The sequence below is a fragment of the Echinops telfairi genome, unplaced genomic scaffold (assembly GCF_000313985.2).
Source record: "Echinops telfairi isolate 266 unplaced genomic scaffold, ASM31398v2 ScPeMD7_7467;HRSCAF=8505_1, whole genome shotgun sequence".
NCBI classification, from domain to species: Eukaryota; Metazoa; Chordata; class Mammalia; order Afrosoricida; family Tenrecidae; genus Echinops; species Echinops telfairi.
Genome location: NW_022111368.1, coordinates 31,623,796 through 31,633,369, shown reverse-complemented (window position 1 = coordinate 31,633,369; position 9,574 = coordinate 31,623,796). Strand labels below are relative to the sequence as shown.

At 34.4% G+C, this 9,574-nt stretch overlaps 1 pseudogene; it reads left to right on the top strand.

Moving 5' to 3' along the window:
- The first annotated feature begins 516 nt into the window (after nucleotides 1-516).
- Nucleotides 517-9,574, top strand: part of LOC101652613 — a 52,468-nt pseudogene continuing 43,410 nt past the window's right edge.

The window sequence follows — 9,574 nt, the reverse complement described above, 5'->3', positions numbered from 1 at the left end:
CATTGTAACTATATTAATTGTATCGTGACTAAAACTATGAAAACACTATCATCTTTATTGTTGGTAATACAAAAATATTTTCTTTCCTTTGATATATATAATTTTTATGTGTAGTAATTAATGAGATATCGATACACATACATTTGTTAATGTACCTAATGATTTGAGTCTGCATCTCATATGTAATTTAGGTAAAGTCTTACCTTTGGATGCTCTCAGATAAGAGATGTGCTGTTGCTGTTGCTTATTTCCCCTTGGGCTTTATAATAAGAAAACAAGTCAAAAGTCATGACTTATTCTATCAACTTAAACATTTTATCAGACAGATAGATGCTGTTCTTACTGCTACTATGTGAATTTTTGATGCATAGTAACCCTGTTTGTTACAGATTAGACCTGCCTCATTGGGTTTTCTAAGCTGTAACTTTTATGAGAGCAGATAGATCTTTCCCTTGAGGTGGAACTGGCAGACTTCAAATCACCCTCTTTGGGTTGGTAGCCTACTGCTTTCCCATCATGCCGCCAGGCCCCCACCTCCGTGTTGAACCCTGTGGTGATGCAGATGACGGACGCACGGAGTGGCCAGCTGAAAGCTTGAATGGAATCAAATCATTTTTAGAAGAAAATCTTGGCCATGTATTTTCAAAAGACAGCAATTTGAAATCTTTATGGAACACATTTCTAGTCTGACACACATGGGACTGCCGTAAGTCAGAATCATCTTGGCTCCTACATGTACTCATATGTATTTCATATGGTGTATTTATATTTGTAATTAATGCATTTCCTATAGTAGATAATACTTGCTCCTATAATTGTTAAGATATTAGGGGTTTCTGATGATTTAGGAAACCAAAATGCTGCACTCTATGGCTTCTTTGGAGTAGATAACCTCAGTTGATTAAATATGTTTCTTCTTAGTACAAAAAGCAAGAAAAAAAGGTTTATGGAAGATTGACCGATTTAGAGTCCATTCATATTACTCTTATATGAAGTTCATCTCTCTGAGGAACATGTACCTGGATGTAACATTTTGATTTTCTTGTCCAAATGCACCCACTGGATTTTAAAGGCAACAATATTTAAGGAGTAGTAATGGAAGGCAGTCTACCTTTTAAACAAACAATATTGTAAGCATGCGTGACCTTACATCTGTAACAAAATCTTGTTAAAACTGTAAATCTTCTCTTCAGAAAAATGTTATTCTAAAAATAACATTTTATGTGTATAATACACACATAAATGTCATACATTTAATGCATACATTTATTGGTACATTGACTCACTCATGGACTTTTGGGACCCATGTGGAGAGTTTTGCTCATAGGCTTCCACTTCGATTCTAATGTTTTTATCAAGCAACCCTCTGACTATTACCTTCACTGAATGTCTTTTTGTTATTTTACTAAGGATTTTCTACCTAGTATTCAGTTTTCTTTACAGAGAAGATTTTTCTCATTTGACCTATTAATATAATTATTGAAATTAGAAGATTTAAAAAGTAATATTAGAACATTTTTGTACCCCTGAACTAAACTAGAATAAAAAGACCAGTTGCCATACAGTTGATGCCTAACCAAGATGATTGTATGTGTTGCTTTATCTTACTTTAGTTGGTACTGGATATTCTAACATGTTCACTTTCAAGAAAATGATGTTTCTCACCCTTGACAGTATTCAACGTTATTATAGAGATATAGCAATTTAATTCTTCCATGCACACACACAAATAAATAAGTAAACAATTGTATTAAGAGCATACAGTCTGACAAGAAAGAGAAAATGTATATCATTATTGCAAAGGTTGGGAGAGTCTCTCAAGAGAATCTTCAAAAATGCAATTTGAGTTAGACTTTAGATGAACTGGCCAATTATCAAATAAATGTAGAAAACTAATGTTTTGTATATGATAATAAATATCTTTGAAATTATGATTCCTATTATCTAATAATTATTGTAAAAGGAACAAAAATCTTGTAGGATGACTGAAATTGGAGTTGCATAAGTGAAGGGGTCATATTTTCTATCACAACTCTCAAGTTAATTTATAACTATAATTATTGAAGTGACTACATTAATAAGATTATTTGAAACTTGTTACAGTGATCTTAATTTTATAATGGGAAAATTATTAATGAGACTAATAAAATAGTAAGTTTTCTAATTGGATATTAAAATGTTTCAAATAGATGTGTCAGGAGATACTATTTTTTAGAATAAGTAAAATATCTATTAATGAGTATAGAAAGTTAAAAAGCAGATCCAAATCTGTATAAACATTTTCATTAGTAAAAAATTCTGAGAAAGATGTTATTCAACAAATTATGTGTAAAAATAATAATTTAAATTTAAATCATATGTTGCTCTAACATGAATTCCATGGAGATAAATTGTAAATAGAATAATAGACATATGAAAGGTTGAGAGAAAACCACATAATTTAATGTTCTGTTAGTTTTATGGGGACAACCAATAGTTAAAAGATGCACCGTCTAAATTATAGGACATAAAATATTTCTGGGTTCTATTCTATAGAAATTTAAAACCTATATCAAAACTCTTTAAAACAAACAAAATATGGTGTATTATAAACGATTAGTATACTTAATATATGAAGAAATCATTAGGAATAATTTGAAAGTGACTAATAAGCTACAGATACCAAAGGCAATTCACAAACTAAAAAGAAATGTATGGTCAATATATTACATATGTCTAATAATCACAGAAATATACATTTAAAAATAAGATGACATTCTAGTATTTTATTTGGTAAATGATTAAAAGAGTAGTCAAATTCAGCACTGGAGAGAATATGAGAAACCATGCACTTTGGATCACTGCCAAGGGGGAGGATATAGATATCGATATAGATATAGATCCCAAACACAAACTCGTTGCCATTGAATCATTGAATCGATGCCAATTTATAGTGCTCTATAGGATGGGACAAAGAAGAATTGGCTCTGTCGGTTTCAGAGTCTAACTATTGAGGAGTGTAGGGAGCAGGAAGTAATGTCTTTCTCCCCTGGAGAAGCTGGTGGTTTCAAATTGCTGACCTTACAGATTGCAGCCTGATGCACAATCACTACAATGTATATGTGTGTGTGTGTACACATGTATATCCAATGAATGGACATATACATGTATAAATACATATATACACATTTACAGTGAACCCTCGTTTATCACGGTTAATCGGTTCTAGACCCTACCGTGATAAATGAAATTCCTCAAATAGGATTCCTTATTTGTAAATCAAATATTTTCGTAGTTAGAGCATAGAGGACATGAAAAAACACCCTTTAGTCACCATTACACTCGTATTACCCAATTTATTAAACGAAAAAGGGAAAATACAGTAAAACATTTTGGACGTTACAATTATCATTTATTAATTATTATATTATTTATGGCATCAAGCGTGTACAGTATGAGCCAATCAGTGGCAGTAATGACAGAGCATGCGCTGTTACGCAAAAACCGCGATAGAGGGAAGCCGCGGAACTCGAAGCGCGAAGTGGCGAGGGTTCACTGTATATACATACCTTTATTTGGATTTTTTAATTTATCTCATTTTTGTGGGAAACCGGCATTAAAAAACAATGAGATTCAACTTTCAATTTATTCTAAAAATGAAATTTACCGTGTGTGTGTGTGTGTGTGTGTGTGTGTGTGTGTGTATGTGTGTGTGTGTGTGTAAAACCATTGACAGAGATGAAGAATTACTTTGGGGAACCAAAAGCATAACTCAGTATCTTTTGATCAACTTTAATTACTGATTATTTATTTTCCTTAAGTTCCATAACTGATTCCTACTTAGAACTTCTGAGCCATGTTTTAATCCTGGAAACAACATAGTTTGGTGACTCTTCATCAAAAACATGTGCAGTTGATCCCATTAAGTTTAGCCCACCATCAGAAAGATCTCCTTTGTTCAAACTGCTTTCGTGACTGTTGTCACATTTTGTCTCCCATTACCTCATAAAACTAGGTGTCCGAAACACTTTTTTACTAAAATTTGCAGACCCAGAAGATTAGTCATTCAAACCCACCATCTGTTTTGAGGGAGAAAGATGAGGGGAGAAAGATCAGGCTTTCTGTTCTTGTAAAGATTTACAGTCTCAGAAAGCCACAGAGCAATTCTGTTCCGTGCTATTGGGTTGCTATGAGTCAGAATTGACTTGATGGGTATTATTTTGCTTTATTTTCATTTTTTTGTTATAAATTAAGTGAGGCTTTTTTTTTACCTTCCCAACTACTGTGCTTCCTCAAGCAGAAATCTACATCCCAAGTAATGCGTTGAACTCATGTCAATGATGCCCCCGATAAGTTGATAATGTCTAGATCAACAAGTCCCTCTCTGAGGAACAAAACATGTGGTTAGAAAATACATTGAGCTCAATTTTTGAAGTCATCAAGTTAACACATTGCAAAAATGGAGTCGATCCAATCAATTATGTTGCTTAGACTGACAAAAATCCCAGAATCAACTGATTCAGTGGCTCATATATTAATAACATCAGAATGAACTGTCATTTTTTTGTTTGTGTCATTTTTACTGACAAGCCACTTAATTGTTATGTATGGCAATTGAAAAATAAGCCACTTTAGGAAAAAAGCATTGTTCTGCACTGAACAAACCCCCATAGAGAGAATAAAAATTGTGAGCAGGGTACTGCTGGTCTGACATATGCGCATTTAGTAGCTATTCTTGCTATGTCCCTGTTTTCATTCATACATTTACATGAAACTTGTCCTTTAATTTTTCCAAGTAAGATATAGTTTCTACAATTTCTTTTAAAAGTTTTTTCAATTGGAACTATGCATGTCTGTGCGGTGTGTGTATTTTACCAAATGTGATATTAATATAAATGCATACCATGTTTTCAAATGAAACTGGGTACTCTGTAAAATATATGGATATAATATTTGTTAGAGGAGGGGACATTTGCTCATTGACATGTTGCCTACTTGACGTTAAGATGACCTCTCTGCCTTCTATATTCCGTACTCCTGCAGGACTCATAGAAAAGAAGCAAGTTACCTGGTTGGGAGATGACATTCGCCGATTTATACTTCTCAATTGGGTGTATTCAATCCATTATAAGGCCTTAAGCACTAGTGGAATTATCCTGTTCCTTTACTTTTTCAATCTTCTAAAATTAAAATATTTTCTCTCATGTGAAGTGCCAACCCCTGGACTAAAGCACAGAGACTCGTGGGGAACATGGAGTGTGAACCAGCCCATTTGCTTGGGGGAGGCCCACTAATCTGAATATATTTTTCTATCAGTTGGGTGAAACTTGGGAATAAAATAGAGGCAATATTTATTGATTATTACTTTAACAGCATGAATAACTTATTATTAACCTCTCTATTTTTTTCCAAAAAACTGGTGCTAATCATTTCTTTCTGTTTGTGTAGCCTGATTGCTATAAAATCACTTTCATTGAATTGATTCTGACTAATAGAAACCCTATATAGTGTTTATGAAGCTATAAATCTTTATAGAAGCATATAGTCTCCTTTTCCTCCCATGGAGTGGATGATATATTTGAACTACCTACCTTATGGTTAGCAGTCCATTGTTTACTGAACAGAGTCAGAATTTTGTAGGACCAGCAACTACTTCATTGAAATGACTTTTTTCCAACAACACAAAAGACAACCTACGTGTAAACTTCTTCAGATGTAATAGATAGAAATCAAATTTACTATACCTGCAGAAAACTTGAAAGAACTGCTCAATATCAAACTCTAAATCCAAGTCCAGGGGTTAGTTTGGAACATACCATCAACAGCTCATATATAATTACAGATTGAAGTTGAAGACAATGAAATGAAGCCCTCAAAACCAAAAACACAACCTTGATGATATCTCGTCTAAATATCTAGAGCATCAGATTTGATGCATTGAAAACTATTGACAGAAGTTGTTGGATGGCATCAAGAATATCACATATGAAGAAAGCAAAAGGTTATTGCAAGTCTGGAAAGAAAGAAAAGAACAATGTGTGTCAGTAGGGACTCTGAAGCTTGATCTTAATCATAGAGTAGTTAAGGTAAAAGGAAGAAATGAAGTCAAAGAGAAAATTTCAAAGAGAAGTTGGAGAAGACAAAGTCAAATATTATTATGAAATGTGCAAAGAACTAGAGGTAGAAAACCAAAGGTGAAGGACACTTTCAGTATATCTTAAAGTTCAATAACTGAAGAAAATATCAAGCCTTGAGTTGCAATATTGAAAGATTCAATGGGCAAAATATTAAATGAAGCAGGAAGCCTAAAAAAGAGAGATGGAGTGAATATATGGTCACTGTACCCAAAAGAACTAGTTGATATGTAACCATTTCAAAAGGTAGCATGTGATCAAGAACCAAGGACACTGAAGAAAGAAGTTCAAGCTTCACTGAAGGCATTAACCAAAAATAAGGGTCCAAGAATTGACTGGATAGCAATTGAAATGTTTCAGCAAATTGACGAAGCACTGGAAGCATTCATTCATCTATGCAAAGAAATTCAGAAGACAGCAACCAGAATGCACAAATCATAGTAGAACATCATTAAAACACATGCAAGTAAAATTTTTCTGAATATTATCCAACAATATTTGCAACAGTAGATTGTCAGGGAGTTGACGGAAATTCAGGCTGGATTCAGAAGAGATCATGGAACAAGAGATATCATTGCTAATGTTAGATGGATCTTGGCTGAAAGCAGAGAATACCAGCAAGGTGTTTATTTGTGCTTTATTGATTGTGTAAAGGTACTTAACAATGTGGATCACAAAAAAACTATAGATAGACTTGACAAAAACTGGAATTCTATAACACTTTATTGCGTTCATGTGGAACCAAGAAGCAGTTGTGCTAACAGAACTAGTGAATATTTAAAATCAGGAAAAGTATGTGTCAGTGTTGTACCCTCTAGTGATATTTATTCAAACTCTATGCTAAGCAAATTATCAGAGAAGTGTTTATAAGAAGAATGCTGCAGCAGGATCGGAGTAAGGCTTATTAACTACCTGAGATATGCAGATGACAATCTTTCTCGCTGAAAGTAAAGAGTACTTTGAAGCACTTGTTGCTGAAGATCAAGAATTGCAATTTCAATATTATGTTAGACTGGATTGCTTAAATAAACAAATCCAGTGACTCATCTACGTAGGTATAAGAAAGAGCTTTATATCAAGAAGTAATTATGTATCAGGAAGGCATCCCAGCCCAGTCCAACTCAAGTCATGAGTCTGACGCTACTCTGCAAGACACTTTGAGGTTCAGATAGCCACATGCCAGTGTCTCAGGATGGTAAACCAGGAAGCAGGAAGATCATGGGCTGGAGAGTGCAGAGTCATGTGGATCCATGGCCATGGAAACATTGCAGGACACCTACAGCTATTATGGTCAGGCAGCAGAGTCCCAGCAAGCAGGACTGCAAAGAAGCCAAGGGAAGAAGTTCCCAGAGTCCCTCACTCTTATACAAAAAGCCATACCCTTAAGGGCATATCCTCAATTTACCACTTGATTGGCAGGCTTAGTTCCTAGCCTAGCCAGGGGGTTCTAGTGGATATAAGCCCATCCAACTGCCAATGCAACTCAATGTAAAGAAAACCAAAATCTACAAAACTGTTCCAATAGGTAATATAAAGATAAATGTAGAAAAAAATTGAAGTTATCAGGGATTATTCTTGATTCACAATTGATGTGCATAAAAGCAACAACCAGGAGATAAAATAATATGTTGCATTAGGTAAATCTGCTGGACAAGGTCTCCTGAAAGTGTTGAAGGACAATAATGTCACGTGAGAACTATGGTGCACTCAAACCAAGCCAGGGTGTTTCCAGCCTCTTTACATGCAATGAAAGCTGGATGTGAATACAGAAGGCCAGAGAAGAAGGGATGCCTTTGAAGTGCAGGACTGGTGGGAACTATTGAACATACTATGAACTGCCAAAAGCAATCTGTCTTCAAAAAGGTCCTGCCTGAGAATATCCCTTAGATTCAAGGATAGGGAGACTTTGTTTCATGTACTTTGTACATATTTTTGGGAGAAACCTATCCCTGTAGAAGAACATCATATTTGGCATTGTGGCCACCACAAGACAGAGTGATGCAGAGGCTACAGCCACACTTGTGAGGATTACACAGGACCGGACAGTGTTTCATTGTCTTATACGTAGAGTGGGATTCAAAACTGACTTGAAAGCACTTGACAACAATAATAATGTTTTCCTCATCCCCTTTATTTTGGGCTTTGGGGATTAGTGGATTCTTCATTAAAATTAAGTTCTACTGTATTGTATATATTTTTCCTCAATGGGATCCAGAAAAAAAAAGTATTCTTAACTGTAGACATCTTTTATTTTAACTTGAAACTTCTTAATAGGAAAATTATAACTTCCAACAGCTTAAGACTTAAGAATAAAACCTTCACTTTAGGCCTTGGTTACCTCAGAATCTATGCCTCATTTATTATTATTATTATTATTATTACTTAGAAACAATGACCAGGTTCTGTCCAGACATAGAGGTAGAATATAAAGTATATGGAAATGCCTTGCATATTTAGTCAACTCCACTTTCACTGCATAATTGTGTACATGAAACATCAACTAAAGAATTTTCAGTGAGAAAAGGGATAAAATGCTGAAGTATTTAACTCAAAAATGATTGTTCTACTATTTAGAGAACATCCTAAGATGAGCTCCCCCACCCCCTCTATTTCATTCTGCTGCCATTTGCTTCTTTTTATTTTAAGTTAGAACCAGATCTTTTATGCATATAAAGCTGGTCAAGTACAGGACAATTAAGCTCGAAAACTTCTCTCAACAGCAATCTTCAAACTTATTTTCCTGACTCAAAAAAAGAAAAAGCCTACACATCAAACAATTGGTTTCTAACAGAAACAGTCATTTCCTCTACAGAAACCCTGCAAAGCTAATCATGCTGAAGGAAGATAGAAAAGTACAAGGTGATATCCATTATTTGGACTTACAGATTTCTCACCCGCAGTGTTGCATGCTAAACAGAAGGGAAGGAGTTAAAAATAATTTGTCTAGGCAGGAATGGTGATGATAATAAATCTTGCTTTGTCTTCATGAAGTTGGGGACTTTAAAGAATTCTAACAAAATCCATAAGACACAATTATTAAGATAGGCAATCAATAATCTTGATATGCCTGCAAATTTGTACAATTAGAAGGATAGATAATGATACTCAGAGATAAATAATATATTTTATTAGTATCATTCTCTGTATTCTATGTTAATAGTATCTATTATAATTTCAGTTGCATTGAACAAATGAAAACAATTGAAATAAATTGATGATAAAGCAATGATTTTTTTAAATAATCATTTTATTAGGGGCTCATAATACAACTCATCACAATCTGTACATACGTCATCTGTGTCCAGCACTTTAGTACATATGTTGACTTCATCATTCTTACGACGCTCACTTTCCACTTCAGCCCCTGGTTTCAGCTCATTTTTTCCTCTCCCTCCCCCCTCCCCCAAACCCCCGATAATTTATAATTTATTATTATTTTATCATATCTTACCCCATCCAAC